A 27,873-nucleotide genomic window follows, 5' to 3' on the forward strand; every position below is an offset into this window, starting at 1 on the left:
CCTGGAGGGTATCCCCAGGTGCAGTCGACTGGTAATCTTGGAACCTCCTGACTCAGAATACTGCTACCTTCTCACTGCCATAGGAATGCAGCTAGTTGACAGCTGGCTTCAAGACATGCTTCCCTGTGAGAGCTGAGGACAGGGCAGAACCCTCCCGCATGCTGCCTGACTGTAGGAGTAGCTGCTAACATCCTTATGTTAGTGGCTGGGAGAGGTTGCGGGAAAAGCATGTGTGAGCACTGGGCCTGAACTCCCGTGTATCTGAGTTGAATACAGCGATTTCCATCGGCTTTCCTCAACCAGAGTGTAGCTAGGTTCCAAATCCCATGTACGAGCGGGTAGCAGACATCTGCCTCCCATGCATACACACTTCTGAGAGTTGAGCTTATGGCCTGTACCTCCACATCCAGCCTGCTGGTACCCTTGGCTTCTAAAAGGCCTAGGCTCGCTGTTTGACGGAAGTGCTGGGAGAGGTAATTGGAATCACCCAGCACACAAGACGAGTGCCTCCAAGCTCAGTTCAGCGATATTCTAGTAATTCCTGTGGTAGACTGGTTCTACATACTAAGTTCCATACGTGAGAGGGAAGCTGAACGCCTTTTCCAAAACCATCTTACTTCTGAGAGTTGAGCTCAGCCTCAGTCCCTCACAGTTCCACACTGCCTGCAGAGTGAGTTTCGCAGGTCTTCAGCAGAGACGTTTGCCAGAGGCTTCTGAGACGCAGGGTAACAATGCAGACCTGGAGGGTATCCCCAGGTGCAGTCGACTGGTAATCTTGGAACCTCCTGACTCAGAATACTGCTAGCTTCTCACTGCCATAGGAATGCAGCTAGTTGACAGCTGGCTTCAAGACAAGCTTCCCTGTGAGAGCTGAGGACAGGGCAGAACCCTCCCGCATGCTGCCTGACTGTAGGAGTAGCTGCTAACATCCTTATGTTAGTGGCTGGGAGAGGTTGCGGGAAAAGCATGTGTGAGCACTGGGCCTGAACTCCCGTGTATCTGAGTTGAATACCGCGATTTCCAACGGCTTTCCTCAACCAGAGTGTAGCTAGGTTCCAAATCCCATGTACGAGCGGGTAGCAGACATCTGCCTCCCATGCATACACACTTCTGAGAGTTGAGCTTATGGCCTGTACCTCCACATCCAGCCTGCTGGTACCCTTGGCTTCTAAAAGGTCTAGGCTCGCTGTTTGACGGAAGTGCTGGGAGAGGTAATTGGAATCACCCGGCACACAAGACGAGTGCCTCCAAGCTCAGTTCAGCGATTTCCTAGTAATTCCTGTGGTAGACTGGTGCTACATACTAAGTTCCATACGTGAGAGGGAAGCTGAACGCCTTGTCCAAAACCATCTTACTTCTGAGAGTTGAGCTCAGCCTCAGTCCCTCACAGTTCCACACTGCCTGCAGAGTGAGTTTCGCAGGTCTTCAGCAGAGACGTTTGCCAGAGTCTTCTGAGACGCAGGGTAACAATGCAGACCTGGAGGGTATCCCCAGGTGCAGTCGACTGGTAATCTTGGAACCTCCTGACTCAGAATACTGCTACCTTCTCACTGCCATAGGAATGCAGCTAGTTGACAGCTGGCTTCAAGACATGCTTCCCTGTAAGTGCTGAGGACAGGGCAGAACCCTCCCGCATGCTGCCTGACTGTAGGAGTAGCTGCTAACATCCTTATGTTAGTGGCTGGGAGAGGTTGCGGGAAAAGCATGTGTGAGCACTGGGCCTGAACTCCCGTGTATCTGAGTTGAATACAGCGATTTCCAACGGCTTTCCTCAACCAGAGTGTAGCTAGGTTCCAAATCCCATGTACGAGCGGGTAGCAGACATCTGCCTCCCATGCATACACACTTCTGAGAGTTGAGCTTATGGCCTTTACGTCCACAGCCAGCCTGCTGGTACCCTTGGCTTTTAAAAGGCCTAGGCTCGCTGTTTGACGGAAGTGCTGGGAGAGGTAATTGGAATCTCCCGGCACACAAGACGAGTGCCTCCAAGCTCAATTCACGATTTCCCAGTAATTCTTGTGGTAGACAGGTGCTACATACTAAGTTCCATATGTGAGAAGGTAGCTGAACGCCTTGTCCAAAAGCATCTTACTTCTGAGAGTTGAGCACACCCTCAGTCCCTCACACTTCCACACTGCCTGCAGAGTGAGTTTCACACGTCTTCACCAGAGACGATTGCCAGAGGCTTCTGAGTACAAGTTAACAATGCAGACCTGGAGGGTATCTCCAGGTGCAGTAGAGTGGTAATCTTGGAACCTCCTGACTCAGAGTACTGCTACCTTCTCACTGCCATAGGAATGCAGCTAGTTGACAGCTGGCTTCAAGACATGCTTCCCTGTGAGAGCTGAGGACAGGGCAGAACCCTCCCGCATCCTGCCTGACTGTAGGAGTAGCTGCTAACATCCTAATGTTAGCGGCTGGGAGAGGTTGCGGGAAAAGCATGTGTGAGCACTGGGCCTGAACTCCCATGTATCTGAGTTGAATACAGCGATTTCCAATGGCCTTCTTCAATCACAGTGTAGCTAGGTTCCAACTCCCATGTCCGAGTGGTTAGCAGACATCTGCCTCCCATGCATACACACTTCTGAGAGTTGAGCTTATGGCCTGTACCTCCACATCCAGCCTGCTGGTACCCTTGGCTTCTAAAAGGCCTAGGCTCGCTGTTTGACGGAAGTGCTGGGAGAGGTAATTGGAATCACCCGGCACACAAGACTAGTGCCTCCAAGCTCAGTTCAGCGATTTCCTAGTAATTCCTGTGGTAGACTGGTGCTACATACTAAGTTCCATACGTGAGAGGGTAGCTGAACGCCTTGTCCAAAACCATCTTACTTCTGAGTGTTGAGCTCAGCCTCAGTCCCTCACAGTTCCACACTGCCTGCAGAGTGAGTTTCGCAGGTCTTCAGCAGAGACGTTTGCCAGAGGCTTCTGAGACGCAGGGTAACAATGCAGACCTGGAGGGTATCCCCAGGTGCAGTCGACTGGAAATCTTGGAACCTCCTGACTCAGAATACTGCTACCTTCTCACTGCCATAGGAATGCAGCTAGTTGACAGCTGGCTTCAAGACATGCTTCCCTGTGAGAGCTGAGGACAGGGCAGAACCCTCCCGCATGCTGCCTGACTGTAGGAGTAGCTGCTAACATCCTTATGTTAGTGGCTGGGAGAGGTTGCGGGAAAAGCATGTGTGAGCACTGGGCCTGAACTCCCGTGTATCTGAGTTGAATACAGCGGTTTCCAACGGCTTTCCTCAACCAGAGTGTAGCTAGATTCCAAATCCCATGTACGAGCGTGTAGCAGACATCTGCCTCCCATGCATACACACTTCTGAGAGTTGAGCTTATGGCCTGTACCTCCACAGCCAGCCTGCTGGTACCCTTGGCTTCTCAAAGGCCTAGGCTCGCTGTTTGACGGAAGTGCTGGGAGAGGTAATTGGAATCACCCGGCACACAAAACTAGTGCCTCCAAGCTCAGTTCAGCGATTTCCTAGTAATTCCTGTGGTAGACTGGTGCTACATACTAAGTTCCATACGTGAGAGGGTAGCTGAACGCCTTGTCCAAAACCATCTTACTTCTGAGAGTTGAGCTCAGCCTCAGTCCCTCACGGTTCCACACTGCCTGCAGAGTGAGTTTCGCAGGTCTTCAGTAGAGACGTTTGCCAGAGGCTTCTGAGACGCAGGGTAACAATGCAGACCTGGAGGGTATCCCCATGTGCAGTCGACTGTAATCTTGGAACCTCCTGACTCAGAATACTGCTACCTTCTCACTGCCATAGGAATGCAGCTAGTTGACAGCTAGCTGGCTTCAAGACATGCTTCCCTGAGAGAGCTGAGGACACGGCACAACCCTCCCGCATGCTGCCTGACTGTAGGAGTAGCTGCTAACATCCTAACGTTAGTGGCTGGGAGAGGTTGCGGGAAAAGCATGTGTGAGCACTGGGCCTGAACTCCCGTGTATCTGAGTTGAATACAGCGATTTCCAATGGCCTTCTTCAATCACAGTGTAGCTAGGTTCCAACACCCATGTCCGAGTGGGTAGCAGACATCTGCCTCCCATACATACACACTTCTGAGAGTTGAGCTTATGGCCTGTACCTCCACAGCCAGCCTGCTGGTACCCTTGGCTTCTAAAAGGCCTAGGCTCGCTGTTTGACGGAAGTGCTGGGAGAGGTAATTGGAATCACCCGGCACACAAGACTAGTGCCTCCAAGCTCAGTTCAGCGATTTCCTAGTAATTCCTGTGGTAGACTGGTGCTACATACTACGTTCCATACGTGAGAGAGTAGCTGAACGCCTTGTCCAAAACCATCTTACTTCTGAGAGTTGAGCTCAGCCTCAGTCCCTCACAGTTCCACACTGCCTGCAGAGTGAGTTTCGCAGGACTTCAGCAGAGACGTTTGCCAGAGGCTTCTGAGACGCAAGGTAACAATGCAGACCTGGAGGTTATCTCCAGGTGCAGTAGAGTGGTAATCTTGGAACCTCCTGACTCAGAGTACTGCTACCTTCTCACTGCCATAGGAATGCAGCTAGTTGACAGCTGGCTTCAAGACATGCTTCCCTGTGAGAGCTGAGGACAGGGAAGAACCCTCCCGCATCCTGCCTGACTGTAGGAGTAGCTGCTAACATCCTAATGTTAGTGGCTGGGAGAGGTTGCGGGAAAAGCATGTGTGAGCACTGGGCCTGAACTCCCGTGTATCTGAGTTGAATACAGCGATTTCCAATGGCCTTCTTCAATCACAGTGTAGCTAGGTTCCAACTCCCATGTCCGAGTGGGTAGCAGACATCTGCCTCCCATGCATATACACTTCTGAGAGTTGAGCTTATGTTCTATACCTCCACAGCCAGCCTGCTGGTACCCTTGGCTTCTAAAAGGCCTAGGCTCGCTGTTTGACGGAAGTGCTTGAGAGGAAATTGGAATCACCCGGCACACATGACTAGTGCCTCCAAGCTCAGTTCAGCGATTTCCTAGTAATTCCTGTGGTAGACTGGTGCTACATACTAAGTTCCATACGTGAGAGGGTAGCTGAACGCCTTGTCCAAAACCATCTTACTTCTGAGAGTTGAGCTCAGCCTCAGTCCCTCACAGTTCCACACTGCCTGCAGAGTGAGTTTCCCAGGTCTTCAGCAGAGACGTTTGCCAGAGGCTTCTGAGACGAAGGGTAACAATGCAGACCTGGAGGGTATCCCCAGGTGCAGTCGACTGGTAATCTTGGAACCTCCTGACTCAGAATACTGCTACCTTCTCACTGCCATAGGAATGCAGCTAGTTGACAGCTAGCTGGCTTCAAGACATGCATCCCTGAGAGAGCTGAGGACAGGGCAGAACCCTCCCGCATGCTGCCTGACTGTAGGAGTAGCTGCTAACATCCTAATGTTAGTGGCTGGGAGAGGTTGCGGGAAAAGCATGTGTGAGCACTGGGCCTGAACTCCCGTGTATCTGAGTTGAATACAGCGATTTCCAACGGCTTTCCTCAACCAGAGTGTAGGTAGGTTCCAAATCCCATGTACGAGCGAGTAGCAGACATCTGCCTCCCATGCATACACACTTCTGAGAGTTGAGCTTATGGCCTGTACGTCCACATCCAGCCTGCTGGTACACTTGGCTTCTAAAAGGCCTAGGCTCGCTGTTTGACGGAAGTGCTGGGAGAGGTAATTGGAATCTCCCGGCACAAAAGACGAGTGCCTCCAAGCTCAATTCACGATTTCCCAGTAATTCTTGTGGTAGACAGGTGCTACATACTAAGTTCCATATGTGAGATGGTAGCTGAACGCCTTGTCCAAAAGCTTCTTACTTCTGAGAGTTGAGCCCACCCTCAGGCCCTCACAGTTCCACACTGCCTGCAGAGTGAGTTTCACACGTCTTCACCAGAGACGATTCCCAGAGGCTTCTGAGTACAAGTTAACAATGCAGACCTGGAGGGTATCTCCAGGTGCAGTATAGTGGTAATCTTGGAACCTCCTGATTCAGAGTACTGCTACCTTCTCACTGCCATAGGAATGCAGCTAGTTTACAGCTGGCTTCAAGACATGCTTCCCTGTGAGAGCTGAGGACAGGGCAGAACCCTCCCGCATCCTGCCTGACTGTAGGAGTAGCTGCTAACATCCTTATGTTAGTGGCTGGGAGAGGTTGCGGGAAAAGCATGTGTGAGCACTGGGCCTGAACTCCCGTGTATCTGAGTTGAATACAGCGATTTCCAACGGCTTTCCTCAACCAGAGTGTAGCTAGTTTCCAAATCCCATGTACGAGCGGGTAGCAGACATCTGCCTCCCATGCATACACACTTCTGAGAGTTGAGCTTATGGCCTGTACCTCCACAGCCAGCCTGCTGGTACCCTTGGCTTCTAAAAGGCCTAGGCTCGCTGTTTGACGGAAGTGCTGGGAGAGGTATTTGGAATCACCAGGCACACAAGACTAGTGCCTCCAAGCTCAGTTCAGCGATTTCCTAGTAATTCCTGTGGTAGACTGGTGCTACATACTAAGTTCCATACGTGAGAGGGTAGCTGAACGCCTTGTCCAAAACCATCTTACTTCTGAGAGTTGAGCTCAGCTTCAGTCCCTCACAGTTCCACACTGCCTGCAGAGTGAGTTTCGCAGGGCTTCAGCAGAGACGTTTGCCAGAGGCTTCTGAGACGCAGGGTAACAATGCAGACCTGGAGGGTATCCCAGGTGCAGTCGACTGGTAATCTTGGAACCTCCTGACTCAGAGTACTGCTACCTTCTCACTGCCATAGGAATGCAGCTAGTTGACAGCTGGCTTCAAGACATGCTTCCCTGTGAGAGCTGAGGACAGGGCAGAACCCTCCTGCATCCTGCCTGACTGTAGGAGTAGCTGCTAACATCCTAATGTTAGTGGCTGGGAGAGGTTGCGGGAAAAGCATGTGTGAGCACTGGGCTTGAACTCCCGTGTATCTGAGTTGAATACAGCGATTTCCAATGGCCTTCTTCAATCACAGTGTAATTAGGTTCCAACTCCCATGTCCAAGTGGGTAGCAGACATCTGCCTCCCATGCATATACACTTCTGAGAGTTGAGCTTATGGCCTGTACCTCCACATCCAGCTTGCTGGTACCCTTGGCTTCTAAAAGGCCTAGGCTCGCTGTTTGACGGAAGTGCTGGGAGAGGTAATTGGAATCACCCGGCACACAAGACTAGTGCCTCCAAGCTCAGATCAGTGATTTCCTAGTAATTCCTGGGGTAGACTGGTGCTACATACTAAGTTCCATACGTGAGAGGGTAGCTGAACGCCTTGTCCAAAACCATCTTACTTCTGAGAGTTGAGCTCAGCCTCAGTCCCTCACAGTTCGACACTGCATGCAGATTGAGTTTCGCAGGTCTTCAACAGAGACGTTTGCCAGAGGCTTCTGAGACGCAGGGTAACAATGCAGACCTGGAGGGTATCCCCAGGTGCAGTCGACTGGTAATCTTGGAACCTCCTGACTCAGAATACTGCTACCTTCTCACTGCCATAGGAATGCAGCTAGTTGACAGCTGGCTTCAAGACATGCTTCCCTGTGAGAGCTGAGGACAGGGCAGAACCCTCCCGCATGCTGCCTGACTGTAGGAGTAGCTGCTAACATCCTTATGTTAGTGGCTGGGAGAGGTTGCGGGAAAAGCATGTGTGAGCACTGGGCCTGAACTCCCGTGTATCTGAGTTGAATACAGCGATTTCCAACGGCTTTCCTCAACCAGAGTGTAGCTAGGTTCCAAATCCCATGTACGAGCGGGTAGCAGACATCTGCCTCCCATGCATACACACTTCTGAGAGCTGAGGTTATGGCATGTACCTCCACAGCCAGCCTGCTGGTACCCTTGACTTCTAAAAGGCCTAGGCTCGCTGTTTGACTGAAGTGCTGGGAGAGGTAATTGGAATCACCCGGCACACAAGACTAGTGCCTCCAAGCTCAGTTCAGCGATTTCCTAGTAATTCCTGTGGTAGACTGGTGCTACATACTAAGTTCCATACGTGAGAGTGTAGCTGAACGCCTTGTCCAATACCATCTTACTTCTGAGAGTTGAGCTCAGCCTCAGTCCCTCACAGTTCCACACTGCCTGCAGAGTGAGTTTCGCAGGTCTTCAGCAGAGACGTTTGCTAGAGGCTTCTGAGACGCAGGGTAACAATGCAGACCTGGAGGGTATCTCCAGGTGCAGTAGAGTGGTAATCTTGGAACCTCCTGACTCAGAGTAATGCTACTTTCTCACTGCCATAGGAATGCAGCTAGTTGACATCTGGCTTCAAGACATGCTTCCCTGTGAGAGCTGAGGACAGGGCAGAACCCTACCGCATGCTGCCTGACTGTAGGAGTAGCTGCTAACATCCTTATGTTAGTGGCTGGGAGAGGTTGCGGGAAAAGCATGTGTGAGCACTGGGCCTGAACTCCCGTGTATCTGAGTTGAATACAGCGATTTCCAACGGCTTTCCTCAACCACAGTGTAGCTAGGTTCCAAATCCCATGTACGAGCGGGTAGCAGACATCTGCCTCCCATGCATACACACTTCTGAGAGTTGAGCTTATGGCCTGTACCTCCACAGCCAGCCTGCTGGTACCCTTGGCTTCTAAAAGGCCTAGGCTCGCTGTTTGACGGAAGTGCTGGGAGAGGTAATTGGAATCACCCGGCACACAAGACTAGTGCCTCCAAGCTCAGTTCAGCGATTTCCTAGTTATTCCTGTGGTAGACTGGTGCTACATACTAAGTTCCATACGTGAGAGGGTAGCTGAACGCCTGGTCCAAAACCATCTTACTTCTGAGAGTTGAGCTCAGCCTCAGTCCCTCACAGTTCCACACTGCCTGCAGAGTGAGTTTCGCAGGTCTTCAGCAGAGACGTTTGCCAGAGGCTTCTGAGACGCAGGGTAACAATGCAGACCTGGAGGGTATCCCCAGGTGCAGTCGACTGGTAATCTTGGAACCTCCTGACTCAGAATACTGCTACCTTCTCACTGCCATAGGAATGCAGCTAGTTGACAGATGGCTTTAAGACATGCTTCCCTGTGAGAGCTGAGGACAGGGCAGAACCCTGCCGCATGCTGCCTGACTGTAGGAGTAGCTGCTAACATCCTTATGTTAGTGGCTGGGAGAGGTTGCGGGAAAAGCATGTGTGAGTACTGGGCCTGAACTCCCGTGTATCTGAGTTGAATACAGCGATTTCCAACGGCTTTCCTCAACCAGAGTGTAGCTAGGTTCCAAATCCCATGTACGGGCGGGTAGCAGACATCTGCCTCCATGCATACACACTTCTGAGAGTTGAGCTTATGGCCTGTACCTCCACAGCCAGCCTGCTGGTACCCTTGGCTTCTAAAAGGCCTAGGCTCGCTGTTTGACGGAAGTGCTGGGAGAGGTAATTGGAATCTCCCGGCACACAAGATGATTCCCTCCAAGCTCAATTCACGATTTCCCAGTGATTCTTGTGGTAGACAGGTGCTACATACTAAGTTCCATATGTGAGAAGGTAGCTGAACGCCTTGTCGAAAAGCATCTTACTTCTGAGAGTTGAGCACACCCTCAGGCCCTCACACGTCAACACTGCCTGCAGAGTGAGTTTCACACGTCTTCACCAGAGACGATTGCCAGAGGCTTCTGAGTACAAGTTAACAATGCAGACCTGGAGGGTATCTCCAGGTGCAGTAGAGTGGTAATCTTGGAACCTCCTGACTCAGAGTACTGCTACCTTCTCACTGCCATAGGAATGCAGCTAGTTGACAGCTGGCTTCAAGACATGTTTCCCTGTGAGTGCTGAGGACAGGGCAGAACCCTCCCGCATGCTGCCTGACTGTAGGAGTAGCTGCTAACATCCTAATGTTAGTGGCTGGGAGAGGTTGCGGGAAAAGCATGTGTGAGCACTTTGCCTGAACTCCCGTGTAACTGAGTTGAATACAGCGATTTCCAACGGCTTTCCTCAACCAGAGTGTAGCTAGGTTCCAAATCCCATGTACGAGCGGGTAGCAGATATCTGCCTCCCATGCATACACACTTCTGAGAGTTGAGCTTATGGCCTGTACCTCCACAGCCAACCTGATGGTACCCTTGGCTTCTAAAAGGCCAAGGCTCGCTGTTTGACGGAAGTGCTGGGAGAGGTAATTGGAATCACCCGGCACACAAGACGAGTGCCTCCAAGCTCAGTTCAGCGATTTCCTAGTAATTCCTGTGGTAGACTGGTGCTACATACTAAGTTCCATACGTGAGAGGGTAGCTGAACGCCTTGTCCAAAAAAATCTTACTTCTGAGAGTTGAGCTCAGCCTCAGTCCCTCACAGTTCCACACTGCCTGCAGAGTGAGTTTCCCAGGTCTTCAGCAGAGACGTTTGCCAGAGGCTTCTGAGACGCAGGGTAACAATGCAGACCTGGAGGGTATCCCCAGGTGCAGTCGACTGGTAATCTTGGAACCTCCTGACTCAGAATACTGCTACCTTCTCACTGCCATAGGAATGCAGCTAGTTGACAGCTAGCTGGCTTCAAGACATGCTTCCCTGAGAGAGCTGAGGACAGGGCAGAACCCTCCCGCATGCTGCCTGACTGTAGGAGTAGCTGCTAACATCCTAATGTTAGTGGCTGGGAGAGGTTGCGGGAAAAGCATGTGTGAGCACTGGGCCTGAACTCCCGTGTATCTGAGTTGAATACAGCGATTTCCAACGGCTTTCCTCAACCAGAGTGTAGGTAGGTTCCAAATCCCATCTACGAGCGAGTAGCAGACATATGCCTCCCATGCATACACACTTCTGAGAGTTGAGCTTATGGCCTGTACGTCCACATCCAGCCTGCTGGTACCCTTGGCTTCTAAAAGGCCTAGGCTCGCTGTTTGACGGAAGTGCTGGGAGAGGTAATTGGAATCTCCCGGCACACAAGACGAGTGCCTCCAAGCTCAATTCACATTTCCCAGTAATTCTTGTGGTAGACAGGTGCTACATACTAAGTTCCATATGTGAGATGGTAGCTGAACGCCTTGTCCAAAAGCTTCTTACTTCTGAGAGTTGAGCCCACCCTCAGGCCCTCACAGTTCCACACTGCCTGCAGAGTGAGTTTCACACGTCTTCACCAGAGACGATTCCCAGAGGCTTCTGAGTACAAGTTAACAATGCAGACCTGGAGGGTATCTCCAGGTGCAGTAGAGTGGTAATCTTGGAACCTCCTGACTCAGAGTACTGCTACCTTCTCACTGCCATAGGAATGCAGCTAGTTGACAGCTGGCTTCAAGACATGTTTCCCTGTGAGTGCTGAGGACAGGGCAGAACCCTCCCGCATGCTGCCTGACTGTAGGAGTAGCTGCTAACATCCTAATGTTAGTGGCTGGGAGAGGTTGCGGGAAAAGCATGTGTGAGCACTTTGCCTGAACTCCCGTGTAACTGAGTTGAATACAGCGATTTCCAACGGCTTTCCTCAACCAGAGTGTAGCTAGGTTCCAAATCCCATGTACGAGCGGGTAGCAGACATCTGCCTCCCATGCATACACACTTCTGAGAGTTGAGCTTATGGCCTGTACCTCCACAGCCAACCTGATGGTACCCTTGGCTTCTAAAAGGCCAAGGCTCGCTGTTTGACGGAAGTGCTGGGAGAGGTAATTGGAATCACCCGGCACACAAGACGAGTGCCTCCAAGCTCAGTTCAGCGATTTCCTAGTAATTCCTGTGGTAGACTGGTGCTACATACTAAGTTCCATACGTGAGAGGGTAGCTGAACGCCTTGTCCAAAAAAATCTTACTTCTGAGAGTTGAGCTCAGCCTCAGTCCCTCACAGTTCCACACTGCCTGCAGAGTGAGTTTCCCAGGTCTTCAGCAGAGACGTTTGCCAGAGGCTTCTGAGACGCAGGGTAACAATGCAGACCTGGAGGGTATCCCCAGGTGCAGTCGACTGGTAATCTTGGAACCTCCTGACTCAGAATACTGCTACCTTCTCACTGCCATAGGAATGCAGCTAGTTGACAGCTAGCTGGCTTCAAGACATGCTTCCCTGAGAGAGCTGAGGACAGGGCAGAACCCTCCCGCATGCTGCCTGACTGTAGGAGTAGCTGCTAACATCCTAATGTTAGTGGCTGGGAGAGGTTGCGGGAAAAGCATGTGTGAGCACTGGGCCTGAACTCCCGTGTATCTGAGTTGAATACAGCGATTTCCAACGGCTTTCCTCAACCAGAGTGTAGGTAGGTTCCAAATCCCATCTACGAGCGAGTAGCAGACATCTGCCTCCCATGCATACACACTTCTGAGAGTTGAGCTTATGGCCTGTACCTCCACATCCAGCCTGCTGGTACCCTTGGCTTCTAAAAGGCCTAGGCTCGCTGTTTGACGGAAGTGCTGGGAGAGGTAATTGGAATCTCCCGGCACACAAGACGAGTGCCTCCAAGCTCAATTCACATTTCCCAGTAATTCTTGTGGTAGACAGGTGCTACATACTAAGTTCCATATGTGAGATGGTAGCTGAACGCCTTGTCCAAAAGCTTCTTACTTCTGAGAGTTGAGCCCACCCTCAGGCCCTCACAGTTCCACACTGCCTGCAGAGTGAGTTTCACACGTCTTCACCAGAGACGATTCCCAGAGGCTTCTGAGTACAAGTTAACAATGCAGACCTGGAGGGTATCTCCAGGTGCAGTATAGTGGTAATCTTGGATCCTCCTGATTCAGAGTACTGCTACCTTCTCACTGCCATAGGAATGCAGCTAGTTGACAGCTGGCTTCAAGACATGCTTCCCTGTGAGAGCTGAGGACAGGGCAGAACCCTCCCGCATCCTGCCTGACTGTAGGAGTAGCTGCTAACATCCTTATGTTAGTGGCTGGGAGAGGTTGCGGGAAAAGCATGTGTGAGCACTGGGCCTGAACTCCCGTGTATCTGAGTTGAATACAGCGATTTCCAATGGCCTTCTTCAATCAGAGTGTAGCTAGGTCCCAACTCCCATGTCCGAGTGGGTAGCAGAAATCTGCCTCCCATGCATACACACTTCTGAGAGTTGAGCTTATGGCCTGTACCTCCACAGCCAGCCTGCTGGTACCCTTGGCTTCTAAAAGGCCTAGGCTCGCTGTTTGACGGAAGTGCTGGGAGAGGTAATTGGAATCACCCGGCACACAAGACTAGTGCCTCCAAGCTCAGTTCAGCAATTTCCTAGTAATTCCTGTGGTAGACTGGTGCTACATACTAAGTTCCATACGTGAGAGGGTAGCTGAACGCCTTGTCCAAAACCATCTTACTTCTGAGAGTTGAGCTCAGCCTCAGTCCCTCACAGTTCCACAATGCCTGCAGAGTGAGTTTCGCAGGTCTTCAGCAGAGACGTTTGCCAGAGGCTTCTGAGACGCAGGGTAACAATGCAGACCTGGAGGGTATCCCCAGGTGCAGTCGACTGGTAATCTTGGAACCTCCTGACTCAGAATACTGCTACCTTCTCACTGCCATAGGAATGCAGCTAGTTGACAGCTGGCTTCAAGACATGCTTCCCTGTGAGAGCTGAGGACAGGGCAGAACCCTCCCGCATGCTGCCTGACTGTAGGAGTAGCTGCTAACATCCTTATGTTAGTGGCTGGGAGAGGTTGCGGGAAAAGCATGTGTGAGCACTGGGCCTGAACTCCCGTGTATCTGAGTTGAATACAGCGATTTCCAATGGCCTTCTTCAATCACAGTGTAGCTAGGTTCCAACTCCCATGTCCGAGTGGGTAGCAGACATCTGCCTCCCATGCATACACACTTCTGAGAGTTGAGCTTATGGCCTGTACCTCCACAGCCAGCCTGCTGGTAACCTTGGTTTCTAAAGGCCTAGGCTCGCTGTTTGACGGAAGTGCTGGGAGAGGTAATTGGAATCACCCGGCACACAAGACTAGTGCCTCCAAGCTCAGTTCAGCGATTTCCTAGTAATTCCTGTGGTAGACTGGTGCTACATACTAAGTTCCATACGTGAGAGGGTAGCTGAACGCCTTGTCCAAAACCATCTTACTTCTGAGAGTTGAGCTCAGCCTCAGTCCCTCACAGTTCCACACTGCCTGCAGAGTGAGTTTCGCAGGTCTTCAGCAGAGACGTTTGCCAGAGGCTTCTGAGACGCAGGGTAACAATGCAGACCTGGAGGGTATCCCCAGGTGCAGTCGACTGGTAATCTTGGAACCTCCTGACTCAGAATACTGCTACCTTCTCACTGCCATAGGAATGCAGCTAGTTGACAGCTAGCTGGCTTCAACATGCTTCCCTGTGAGAGCTGAGGACAGGGCAGAACCCTCCCGCATCCTGCCTGACTGTAGGATTAGCTGCTAACATCCTAATGTTAGTGGCTGTGAGAGGTTGCGGGAAAAGCATGTTTGAGCACTGGGCCTGAACTCCCGTGTATCTGAGTTGAATACAGCGATTTCCAACGGCTTTCCTCAACCAGAGTGTAGCTAGGTTCCAAATCCCATGTACGAGCGGGTAGCAGACATCTGCCTCCCATGCATACACACTTCTGAGAGTTGAGCTTATGGCCTGTACCTCCACATCCAGCCTGCTGGTACCCTTGGCTTCTAAAAGGCCTAGGCTCGCTGTTTGACGGAAGTGCTGGGAGATGTAATTGGAATCTCCCGGCACACAAGACGAGTGCCTCCAAGCTCAATTCACGATTTCCCAGTAATTCTTGTGGTAGACAGGTGCTACATACTAAGTTCCATATGTGAGAAGGTAGCTGAACGCCTTGTCCAAAAGCATCTTACTTCTGAGAGTTGAGCACACCCTCAGTCCCTCACACTTCCACACTGCCTGCAGAGTGAGTTTCACACGTCTTCACCAGAGACGATTGCCAGAGGCTTCTGAGTACAAGTTAACAATGCAGACCTGGAGGGTATCCCCAGGTGCAGTCGACTGGTAATCTTGGAACCTCCTGACTCAGAATACTGCTACCTTCTCACTGCCATAGGAATGCAGCTAGTTGACAGTTCGCTGGCTTCAAGACATGTTTCCCTGTGAGTGCTGAGGACAGGGCAGAACCCTCCCGCATGCTGCCTGACTGTAGGAGTAGCTGCTAACATCCTTATGTTAGTGGCTGGGAGAGGTTGCGGGAAAAGCATGTGTGAGCACTGGGCCTGAACTCCCGTGTATCTGAGTTGAATACAGCGATTTCCAACGGCTTTCCTCAACCAGAGTGTAGCTAGTTTCCAAATCCCATGTACGAGCGGGTAGCAGACATCTGCCTCCCATGCATACACACTTCTGAGAGTTGAGCTTATGGCCTGTACCTCCACAGCCAGCCTGCTGGTACCCTTGGCTTCTAAAAGGCCTAGGCTCGCTGTTTGACGGAAGTGCTGGGAGAGGTATTTGGAATCACCAGGCACACAAGACTAGTGCCTCCAAGCTCAGTTCAGCGATTTCCTAGTAATTCCTGTGGTAGACTGGTGCTACATACTAAGTTCCATACGTGAGAGGGTAGCTGGACGCCTTGTCCAAAACCATCTTACTTCTGAGAGTTGAGCTCAGCCTCAGTCCCTCACAGTTCCACACTGCCTGCAGAGTGAGTTTCGCAGGTCTTCAGCAGAGACGTTTGCCAGAGGCTTCTGAGACGCAGGGTAACAATACAGACCTGGAGGGTATCCCCAGGTGCAGTCGACTGGTAATCTTGGAACCTCCTGACTCAGAATACTGCTACCTTCTCACTGCCATAGGAATGCAGCTAGTTGACAGCTGGCTTCAAGACATGCTTCCCTGTGAGAGCTGAGGACAGGGCAGAACCCTCCCGCATGCTGCCTGACTGTAGGAGTAGCTGCTAACATCCTTATGTTAGTGGCTGGGAGAGGTTGCGGGAAAAGCATGTGTGAGCACTGCGCCTGAACTCCCGTGTATCTGAGTTGAATACAGCGATTTCCAACGGCTTTCCTCAACCAGAGTGTAGCTAGGTTCCAAATCCCATGTACGAGCGGGTAGCAGACATCTGCCTCCCATGCATACACACTTCTGAGAGTTGAGCTTATGGCCTGTACCTCCACATCCAGCCTGCTGGTACCCTTGGCTTCTAAAAGGCCTAGGCTCGCTGTTTGACGGAAGTGCTGGGAGAGGTAATTGGAATCTCCCGGCACACAAGACGAGTCCCTCCAAGCTCAATTCACGATTTCCCAGTAATTCTTGTGGTAGACAGGTGCTACATACTAAGTTCCATATGTGAGAAGGTAGCTGAACGCCTTGTCCAAAAGCATCTTACTACTGAGAGTTGAGCACACCTTCAGGCCCTCACACTTCAACACTGCCTGCAGAGTGAGTTTCAAACGACTTCACCAGAGACGATTGCCAGCGGCTTCTGAGTACAAGTTAACAACGCAGACCTGGAGGGTATCTCCAGGGGCAGTAGAGTGGTAATCTTGGAACCTCCTGACTCAGAGTACTGCTACCTTCTCACTGCCATAGGAATGCAGCTAGTTGACAGCTGGCTTCAAGACATGCTTCCCTGCGAGAGCTGAGGACAGGGCAGAACCCTCCCGCATCCTGCCTGACTGTAGGAGTAGCTGCTAACATCCTAATGTTAGTGGCTGGGAGAGGTTGCGGGAAAAGCATGTGTGAGCACTGGGTCTGAACTCCCGTGTATCTGAGTTGAATACAGCGATTTCCAATGGCCTTCTTCAATCACAGTGTACCTAGGTTCCAACTCCCATGTCCGAGTGGGTAGCAGACATCTGCCTCCCATGCATACACTTCTGAGAGTTGAGCTTATGGCCTGTACCTCCACATCCAGCCTGCTGGTACCCTTGGCTTCTAAAAGGCCTAGGCTCGCTGTTTGACAGAAGTGCTGGGAGAGGTAATTGGAATCACCCGCCACACAAGACTAGTGCCTCCAAGCTCAGTTCAGCGATTTCCTAGTAATTCCTGTGGTAGACTGGTGCTACATACTAAGTTCCATACGTGAGAGGGTAGCTGAACGCCTTGTCCAAAACCATCTTACTTCTGAGAGTTGAGCTCAGCCTCAGTCCCTCACAGTTCCACACTGCCTGCAGATTGAGTTTCGCAGGTCTTCAGCAGAGACGTTTGCCAGAGGCTTCTGAGACGCAGGGTAACAATGCAGACCTGGCGGGTATCCCCAGGTGCAGTCGACTGGTAATCTTGGAACCTCCTGACTCAGAATACTGCTACCTTCTCACTGCCATAGGAATGCAGCTAGTTGACAGCTGGCTTCAAGACATGCTTCCCTGTGAGAGCTGAGGACAGGGCAGAACCCTCCCGCATGCTGCCTGACTGTAGGAGTAGCTGCTAACATCCTTATGTTAGTGGCTGGGAGAGGTTGCGGGAAAAGCATGTGTGAGCACTGGGCCTGAACTCCCGTTTATCTGACTTGAATACAGCGATTTCCAACGGCTTTCCTCAACCAGAGTGTAGCTAGGTTCCAAATCCCATGTACGAGCGGGTAGCAGACATCTGCCTCCCATGCATACACACTTCTGAGAGTTGAGCTTATGGCCTGTACCTCCACAGCCAGCCTGCTGGTACCCTTGGCTTCTAAAAGGCCTAGGCTCGCTGTTTGACGGAAGTGCTGGGAGAGGTAATTGGAATCTCCCGGCAGACAAGACTAGTGCCTCCAAGCTCAATTCACGATTTCCCAGTAATTCTTGTGGTAGACAGGTGCTACATACTAAGTTCCATATGTGAGAAGGTAGCTGAACGCCTTGTCCAAAAGCATCTTACTTCTGAGAGTTGAGCACACCCTCAGTCCCTCACACTTCCACACTGCCTGCAGAGTGAGTTTCACACGTCTTCACCAGAGACGATTGCCAGAGGCTTCTGAGTACAAGTTAACAACGCAGACCTGGAGGGTATCTCCAGATGCAGTAGAGTGGTAATCTTGGAACCTCCTTACTCAGAGTACTGCTACCTTCTCATTGCCATAGGAATGCAGCTACTTGACAGCTGGCTTCAAGACATGCTTCCCTGTGAGAGCTGGGGACAGGGCAGAACCCTCCCGCATGCTGCCTGACTGTAGGAGTAGCTGCTAACATCCTAATGTTAGTGGCTGGGAGAGGTTGGGGGAAAAGCATGTGTGAGCACTGGGCCTGAACTCCCGTGTATCTGAGTTGAATACAGCGATTTCCAATGGCCTTCTTCAATCACAGTGTAGCTAGGTTCCAACTCCCATGTCCGAGTGGGTAGCAGACATCTGCCTCCCATGCATATACACTTCTGAGAGTTGAGCTTAAGGCCTGTACCTCCACATCCAGCCTGCTGGTACCCTTGCCTTCTAAAAGGCCTAGGCTCGCTGTTTGACGGAAGTGCTGGGAGAGGTAATTGGAATCACCCGGCACACAAGACTAGTGCCTCCAAGCTCAGTTCAGCGAATTCCTAGTAATTCCTGTGGTAGACTGGTGCTACATACTAAGTTCCATACGTGAGAGGGTAGCTGAACGCCTTGTCCAAAAGCACCTTACTTCTGAGAGTTGAGCTCAGCCTCAGTCCCTCACAGTTCGACACTGCCTGCAGAGTGAGTTTCGCAGGTCTTCAGCAGAGTCGTTTGCCAGAGGCTTCTGAGACGCAGGGTAACAATGCAGACCTGGAGGGTATCCCCAGGTGCAGTCGACTGGTAATCTTGGAACCTCCTGACTCAGAATACTGCTACCTTCTCACTGCCATAGGAATGAAGCTAGTTGACAGATGGCTTTAAGACATGCTTCCCTGTGAGAGTTGAGGACAGGGCAGAACCCTGCCGCATGCTGCCTGACTGTAGGAGTAGCTGCTAACATCCTTATGTTAGTGGCTGGGAGAGGTTGCGGGAAAAGCATGTGTGAGCACTGGGCCTGAACTCCCGTGTATCTGAGTTGAATACAGCGATTTCCAACGGCTTTCCTCAACCAGAGTGTAGCTAGGTTCCAAATCCCATGTACGGGCGGGTAGCAGACATCTGCCTCCATGCATACACACTTCTGAGAGTTGAGCTTATGGCCTGTACCTCCACATCCAGCCTGCTGGTACCCTTGGCTTCTAAAAGGCCTAGGCTCGCTGTTTGACGGAAGTGCTGGGAGAGGTAATTGGAATCTCCCGGCACACAAGATGATTCCCTCCAAGCTCAATTCACGATTTCCCAGTAATTCTTGTGGTAGACAGGTGCTACATACTAAGTTCCATATGTGAGAAGGTAGCTGAACGCCTTATCCAAAAGCATCTTACTTCTGAGAGTTGAGCACACCCTCAGGCCCTCACACGTCAACACTGCCTGCAGAGTGAGTTTCACACGTCTTCACCAGAGACGATTGCCAGAGGCTTCTGAGTACAAGTTAACAACGCAGACCTGGAGGGTATCTCCAGGTGCAGTAGAGTGGTAATCTTGGAACCTCCTTACTCAGAGTACTGCTACCTTCTCATTGCCATAGGAATGCAGCTAATTGACAGCTGGCTTCAAGACATGCTTCCCTGTGAGAGCTGGGGACAGGGCAGAACCCTCCCGCATGCTGCCTGACTGTAGGAGTAGCTGCTAACATCCTAATGTTAGTGGCTGGGAGAGGTTGCGGGAAAAGCATGTGTGAGCACTGGGCCTGAACTCCCGTGTATCTGAGTTGAATACAGCCATTTCCAACGGCTTTCCTCAACCAGAGTGTATCTAGGTTCCAAATCCCATGTACGAGCGGGTAGCAGACATCTGCCTACCATGCATACACACTTCTGAGGGTGGAGCTTATGGCCTGTACCTCCACAGCCAACCTGATGGTACCCTTGGCTTCTAAAAGGCCTAGGCTCGCTGTTTGACGGAAGTGCTGGGAGAGGTAATTGGAATCACCCGGCACACAAGACTAGTGCCTCCAAGCTCAGTTCAGCGATTTCCTAGTAATTCCTGTGGTAGACTGGTGCTACATACTAAGTTCCATACGTGAGAGGGTAGCTGAACGCCTTGTCCAAAACCATCTTACTTCTGAGAGTTGAGCTCACCCTCAGTCCCTCACAGTACCACACTGCCTGCAGAGTGAGTTTCGCAGGTCTTCAGCAGAGACGTTTGCCAGAGGCTTCTGAGACGCAGGGTAACAATGCAAACCTGGAGGGTATCCCCAGGTGCAGTCGACTGGTAATCTTGGAACCTCCTGACTCAGAATAATGCTACCTTCTCACTGCCATAAGAATGCAGCTAGTTGACAGCTGGCTTCAAGACATGCTTCCCTGTGAGAGCTGAGGACAGGGCCGAACCTTCCCGCATGCTGCCTGACTGTAGGAGTAGCTGCTAACATCCTTATGTTAGTGGCTGGGAGAGGTTGCGGGAAAAGCATGTGTGAGCACTGGGCCTGAACTCCCGTGTATCTGAGTTGAATACAGCGATTTCCAACGGCTTTCCTCAACCAGAGTGTAGCTAGTTTCCAAATCCCATGTACGAGCGGGTAGCAGACATCTGCCTCCCATGCATACACACTTCTGAGAGTTGAGCTTATGGCCTGTACCTCCACATCCAGCCTGCTGGTACCCTTGGCTTCTAAAAGGCCTAGGCTCGCTGTTTGACGGAAGTGCTGGGAGAGGTAATTGGAATCTCCCGGCACACAAGACGAGTGCCTCCAAGCTCAATTCACGATTTCCCAGTAATTCTTGTGGTAGACAGGTGCTACATACTAAGTTCCATATGTGAGAAGGTAGCTGAACGCCTTCTCCAAAAGCATCTTACTTCTGAGAGTTGAGCACACCCTCAGTCCCTCACACTTCCACACTGCCTGCAGAGTGAGTTTCACACGTCTTCACCAGAGACGATTGCTAGACGCTTCTGAGTACAAGTTAACAATGCAGACCTGGAGGGTATCTCCAGGTGCAGTAGAGTGGTAATCTTGGAACCTCCTGACTCAGAGTACTGCTACCTTCTCACTGCCATAGGAATGCAGCTAGTTGACAGCTGGCTTCAAGACATGTTTCCCTGTGAGAGCTGAGGACAGGGCAGAGCCCTCCCGCATGCTGCCTGACTGTAGGAGTAGCTGCTAACATTCTAATGTTAGTGGCTGGGAGAGGTTGCGGGAAAAGCATGTGTGAGCACTGGGCCTGAACTCCCGTGTATCTGAGTTGAATACAGCGATTTCCAATGGCCTTCTTCAATCACAGTGTAGCTAGGTTCCAACTCCCATGTCCGAGTGGGTAGCAGACATCTGCCTCCCATGCATACACATTTCTGAGAGTTGAGCTTATGGCCTGTACCTCCACATCCAGCCTGCTGGTACCCTTGGCTTCTAAAAGGCCTAGGCTCGCTGTTTGACGGAAGTGCTGGGAGAGGTAATTGGAATCACCCGTCACACAAGACTAGTGCCTCCAAGCTCAGTTCAGCGATTTCCTAGTTATTCCTGTGGCAGACTGGTGCTACATACTAAGTTCCATACGTGAGAGGGTAGCTGAACGCCTTGTCCAAAACCATCTTACTTCTGAGAGTTGAGCTCAGCCTCAGTCCCTCACAGTTCCACACTGCCTGCAGAGTGAGTTTCGCAGGTCTTCAGCAGAGACGTTTGCCAGAGGCTTCTGAGACGCAGGGTAACAATGCAGACCTGGAGGGTATCCCCAGGTGCAGTCGACTGGTAATCTTGGAACCTCCTGACTCAGAATACTGCTACCTTCTCACTGCCATAGGAATGCAGCTAGTTGATAGATGGCTTTAAGACATGCTTCCCTGTGAGAGCTGAGGACAGGGCAGAACCCTGCCGCATGCTGCCTGACTGTAGGAGTAGCTGCTAACATCCTTATGTTAGTGGCTGGGAGAGGTTGCGGGAAAAGCATGTGTGAGCACTGGGCCTGAACTCCCGTGTATCTGAGTTGAATACAGCGATTTCCAAAGGCTTTCCTCAACCAGAGTGTAGCTAGGTTCCAAATCCCATGTACGGGCGGGTAGCAGACATCTGCCTCCATGCATACACACTTCTGAGAGTTGAGGTTATGGCCTGTACCTCCACATCCAGCCTGCTGGTACCCTTGGCTTCTAAAAGGCCTAGGCTCGCTGTTTGACGGAAGTGCTGGGAGAGGTAATTGGAATCTCCCGGCACACAAGATGATTCCCTCCAAGGTCAATTCACGATTTCCCAGTAATTCTTGTGGTAGACAGGTTCTACATACTAAGTTCCATATGTGAGAAGGTAGCTGAACGCCTTGTCCAAAAGCATCTTACTTCTGAGAGTTGAGCACACCCTCAGGCCCTCACACGTCAACACTGCCTGCAGAGTGAGTTTCACACGTCTTCACCAGAGACGATTGCCAGAGGCTTCTGAGTACAAGTTAACAACGCAGACCTGGAGGGTATCTCCAGGTGCAGTAGAGTGGTAATCTTGGAACCTCCTTACTCAGAGTACTGCTACCTTCTCATTGCCATAGGAATGCAGCTAGTTGACAGCTGGCTTCAAGACATGCTTCCCTGTGAGAGCTGGGGACAGGGCAGAACCCTCCCGCATGCTGCCTGACTGTAGGAGTAGCTGCTAACATCCTAATGTTAGTGGCTGGGAGAGGTTGCGGGAAAAGCATGTGTGAGCACTGGGCCTGAACTCCCGTGTATCTGAGTTGAATACAGCGATTTCCAATGGCCTTCTTCAATCACAGTGTAGCTAGGTTCCAACTCCCATGTCCGAGTGGGTAGCAGACATCTGCCTCCCATGCATATACACTTCTGAGAGTTGAGCTTAAGGCCTGTACCTCCACATCCAGCCTGCTGGTACCCTTGCCTTCTAAAAGGCCTAGGCTCGCTGTTTGACGGAAGTGCTGGGAGAGGTAATTGGAATCACCCGGCACACAAGACTAGTGCCTCCAAGCTCAGTTCAGCGAATTCCTAGTAATTCCTGTGGTAGACTGGTGCTACATACTAAGTTCCATACGTGAGAGGGTAGCTGAACACCTTGTCCAAAACCATCTTACTTCTGAGAGTTGAGCTCAGCCTCAGTCCCTCACAGTTCCACACTGCCTGCAGAGTGAGTTTCGCAGGTCTTCAGCAGAGACGTTTGCCAGAGGCTTCTGAGACGCAGGGTAACAATGCAGACCTGGAGGGTATCCCCAGGTGCAGTCGACTGGTAATCTTGGAACCTCCTGACTCAGAATACTGCTATCTTCTCACTGCCATAGGAATGCAGCTAGTTGACAGCTGGCTTCAAGACATGCTTCCCTGTGAGAGCTGAGGACAGGGCAGAACCCTCCCGCATGCTTCCTGACTGTAGCAGTAGCTGCTAACATCCTTATGTTAGTGGCTGGGAGAGGTTGCGGGAAAAGCATGTGTGAGCACTGGGCCTGAACTCCCGTGTATCTGAGTTGAATACAGCGATTTCCAACGGCTGTTCTCAACCAGAGTGTAGCTAGTTTCCAAATCCCATGTACGAGTGGGTAGCAGACATCTGCCTCCCATGCATACACACTTCTGAGAGTTGAGCTTATGGCCTGTACCTCCACAGCCAGCCTGCTGGTACCCTTGGCTTCTAAAAGGCCTAGGCTCGCTGTTTGACGGAAGTGCTGGGAGAGGTAATTGGAATCTCCCGGCACACAAGACGAGTGCCTCCAAGCTCAATTCACGATTTCCCAGTAATTCTTGTGGTAGACAGGTGCTACATACTAAGTTCCATATGTGAGAAGGTAGCTGAACGCCTTGTCCAAAAGCATCTTACTTCTGAGAGTTGAGCACACCCTCAGTCCCTCACACTTCCACACTGCCTGCAGAGTGAGTTTCACACGTCTTCACCAGAGACGATTGCCAGAGGCTTCTGAGTACAAGTTAACAATGCAGACCTGGAGGGTATCTCCAGGTGCAGTAGAGTGGTAATCTTGGAACCTCCTGACTCAGAGTACTGCTACATTCTCACTGCCATAGGAATGCAGCTAGTTGACAGCTGGCTTCAAGACATGTTTCCCTGTGAGTGCTGAGGACAGGGCAGAACCCTCCCGCATGCTGCCTGACTGTAGGAGTAGCTGCTAACATCCTTATGTTAGTGGCTGGGAGAGGTTGCGGGAAAAGCATGTGTGAGCACTGGGCCTGAACTCCCGTGTATCTGAGTTGAATACAGCGATTTCCAACGGCTTTCCTCAACCAGAGTGTAGCTAGGTTCCAAATCCCATGTACGAGCGGGTAGCAGACATCTGCCTCCCATGCATACACACTTCTGAGAGTTGAGCTTATGGCCTGTACCTCCACAGCCAACCTGATGGTACCCTTGGCTTCTAAAAGGCCTAGGCTCGCTGTTTGACGGAAGTGCTGGGAGAGGTAATTGGAATCACCCGGCACACAAGACTAGTGCCTCCAAGCTCAGTTCAGCGATTTCCTAGTAATTCCTGTGGTAGACTGGTGCTACATACTAAGTTCCATACGTGAGAGGGTAGCTGAACGCCTTGTCCAAAACCATCTTACTTCTGAGAGTTGAGCTCACCCTCAGTCCCTCACAGTACCACACTGCCTGCAGAGTGAGTTTCGCAGGTCTTCAGCAGAGACGTTTGCCAGAGGCTTCTGAGACGCAGGGTAACAATGCAAACCTGGAGGGTATCCCCAGGTGCAGTCGACTGGTAATCTTGGAACCTCCTGACTCAGAATACTGCTACCTTCTCACTGCCATAGGAATGCAGCTAGTTGACAGCTGGCTTCAAGACATGCTTCCCTGTGAGAGCTGAGGACAGGGCCGAACCCTCCCGCATGCTGCCTGACTGTAGGAGTAGCTGCTAACATCCTTATGTTAGTGGCTGGGAGAGGTTGCGGGAAAAGCATGTGTGAGCACTGGGCCTGAACTCCGTGTATCTGAGTTGAATACAGCGATTTCCAACGGCTTTCCTCAACCAGAGTGTAGCTAGGTTCCAAATCCCATGTACGAGCGGGTAGCAGACATCTGCCTCCCATGCATACACACTTCTGAGAGTTGAGCTTATGGCCTGTACGTCCACATCCAGCCTGCTGGTACCCTTGGCTTCTAAAAGGCCTAGGCTCGCTGTTTGACGGATGTGCTGGGAGAGGTAATTGGAATCTCCCGGCACACAAGACGAGTGCCTCCAAGCTCAATTCACGATTTCCCAGTAATTCTTGTGGTAGACAGGTGCTACATACTAAGTTCCATATGTGAGATGGTAGCTGAACGCCTTGTCCAAAAGCATCTTACTTCTGAGAGTTGAGCCCACCCTCAGTCCCTCACAGTTCCACACTGCCTGCAGAGTGAGTTTCACACGTCTTCACCAGAGACGATTGCCAGAGGCTTCTGAGTACAAGTTAACAATGCAGACCTGGAGGGTATCTCCAGGTGCAGTAGAGTGGTAATCTTGGAACCTCCTGAATCAGAGTACCGCTACCTTCTCACTGCCATAGGAATGCAGCTAGTTGACAGCTGGCTTCAAGACATGCTTCCCTGTGAGAGCTGAGGACAGGGCAGAACCCTCCCGCATGCTGCCTGACTGTAGGAGTAGCTGCTAACATCCTAATGTTAGTGGCTGGGAGAGGTTGCGGGAAAAGCATGTGTGAGCACTGGGCCTGAACTCCCGTGTATCTGAGTTGAATACAGCGATTTCCAATGGCCTTCTTCAATCACAGTGTAGCTAGGTTCCAACTCCCATGTCCGAGTGGTTAGCAGACATCTGCCTCCCATGCATATACACTTCTGAGAGTTGAGGTTATGGCCTGTACCTCCACAGCCAGCCTGCTGGTACCCTTGGCTTCTAAAAGGCCTAGGCTCGCTGTTTGACGGAAGTGCTGGGAGAGGTAATTGGAATCACCCGGCACACAAGACTAGTGCCTCCAAGCTCAGTTCAGCGATTTCCTAGTAATTCCTGTGGTAGACTGGTGCTACATACTAAGTTCCATACGTGAGAGGGTAGCTGAACGCCTTTTCCAAAACCATCTTACATCTGAGAGTTGAGCTCAGCCTCAGTCCCTCACAGTTCCACACTGCCTGCAGAGTGAGTTTCGCAGGTCTTCAGCAGAGACGTTTGCCAGAGGCTTCTGAGACGCAGGGTAACAATGCAGACCTGGAGGGTATCCCCAGGTGCAGTCGACTGGTAATCTTGGAACCTCCTGACTCAGAATACTGCTACCTTCTCACTGCCATAGGAATGCAGCTAGTTGACAACTAGCTGGCTTCAAGACATGCTTCCCTGAGAGAGCTGAGGACAGGGCAGAACCCTCCCGCATGCTGCCTGACTGTAGGAGTAGCTGCTAACATCCTAATGTTAGTGGCTGGGAGAGTTTGCGGGAAAAGCATGTGTGAGCACTGGGCCTGAACTCCCGTGTATCTGAGTTGAATACAGCGATTTCCAACGGCTTTCCTCAACCAGAGTGTAGCTAGGTTCCAAATCCCATGTACGAGCGGGTAGCAGACATCTGCCTCCCATGCATACACACTTCTGAGAGTTGAGCTTATGGCCTGTACCTCCACATCCAGCCTGCTGGTACCCTTGGCTTCTAAAAGGCCTAGGCTCGCTGTTTGACGGAAGTGCTGGGAGAGGTAATTGCAATCTCCCGGCACACAAGGCGAGTGCCTCCAAGCTCAATTCACGATTTCCCAGTAATTCTTGTGGTAGACAGGTGCTACATACTAAGTTCCATATGTGAGATGGTAGCTGAACGCCTTGTCCAAAAGCATCTTACTTCTGAGAGTTGAGCCCACCCTCAGTCCCTCACAGTTCCACACTGCCTGCAGAGTGAGTTTCACACGTCTTCACCAGAGACGATTGCCAGAGGCTTCTGAGTACAAGTTAACAATGCAGACCTGGAGGGTATCTCCAGGTGCAGTAGAGTGGTAATCTTGGAACCTCCTGACTCAGAGTACTGCTACCTTCTCACTGCCATAGGAATGCAGCTAGTTGACAGCTGGCTTCAAGACATGCTTCCCTGTGAGAGCTGAGGACATGGCAGAACCCTCCCGCATGCTGCCTGACTGTAGGAGTAGCTGCTAACATCCTTATGTTAGCGGCTGGGAGAGGTTGCGGGAAAAGCATGTGTGAGCACTGGGCCTGAACTCCCGTGTATCTGAGTTGAATACAGCGATTTCCAATGGCCTTCTTCAATCACAGTGTAGCTAGGTCCCAATTCCCATGTCCGAGTGGGTAGCAGACATCTGCCTCCCATGCATACACACTTCTGAGAGTTGAGCTTATGGCCTGTACCTCCACATCCAGCCTGCTGGTACCCTTGGCTTCTAAAAGGCCTAGGCTCGCTGTTTGACGGAAGTGCTGGGAGAGGTAATTGGAATCACCCGGCACACAAGACTAGTGCCTCCAAGCTCAGTTCAGCGATTTCCTAGTAATTCCTGTGGTAGACTGGTGCTACATACTAAGTTCCATACGTGAGAGGGTAGCTGAACGCCTTGTCCAAAACCATCTTACTTCTGAGAGTTGAGCTCAGCCTCAGTCCCTCACAGTTCCACACTGCCTGCAGAGTGAGTTTCGCAGGTCTTCAGCAGAGACGTTTGCCAGAGGCTTCTGAGACGCAGGGTAACAATGCAGACCTGGAGGGTATCCCCAGGTGCAGTCGACTGGTAATCTTGGAACCTCCTGACTCAGAATACTGCTACCTTCTCACTGCCATAGGAATGCAGCTAGTTGACAGCTGGCTTCAAGACCTGCTTCCCTGTGAGAGCTGAGGACAGGGCAGAACCCTCCCGCATGCTGCCTGACTGTAGGAGTAGCTGCTAACATCCTTATGTTAGTGGCTGGGAGAGGTTGCGGGAAAAGCATGTGTGAGCACTGGGCCTGAACTCCCGTGTATCTGAGTTAAATACAGCGATTTCCAACGGCTTTCCTCAACCAGAGTGTAGCTAGGTTCCAAATCCCATGTACGAGCGGGTAGCAGACATCTGCCTCCCATGCATACACACTTCTGAGAGTTGAGCTTATGGCCTGTACCTCCACATCCAGCCTGCTGGTACCCTTGGCTTCTAAAAGGCCTAGGCTCGCTGTTTGACGGAAGTGCTGGGAGAGGTAATTGGAATCACCCAGCACACAAGACGTGTGCCTCCAAGCTCAGTTCAGCGATATTCTAGTAATTCCTGTGGTAGACTGGTGCTACATACTAAGTTCCATACGTGA

Source organism: Canis aureus, chromosome 20, assembly GCF_053574225.1.
Source record: "Canis aureus isolate CA01 chromosome 20, VMU_Caureus_v.1.0, whole genome shotgun sequence".
NCBI classification, from domain to species: domain Eukaryota; kingdom Metazoa; phylum Chordata; class Mammalia; order Carnivora; family Canidae; genus Canis; species Canis aureus.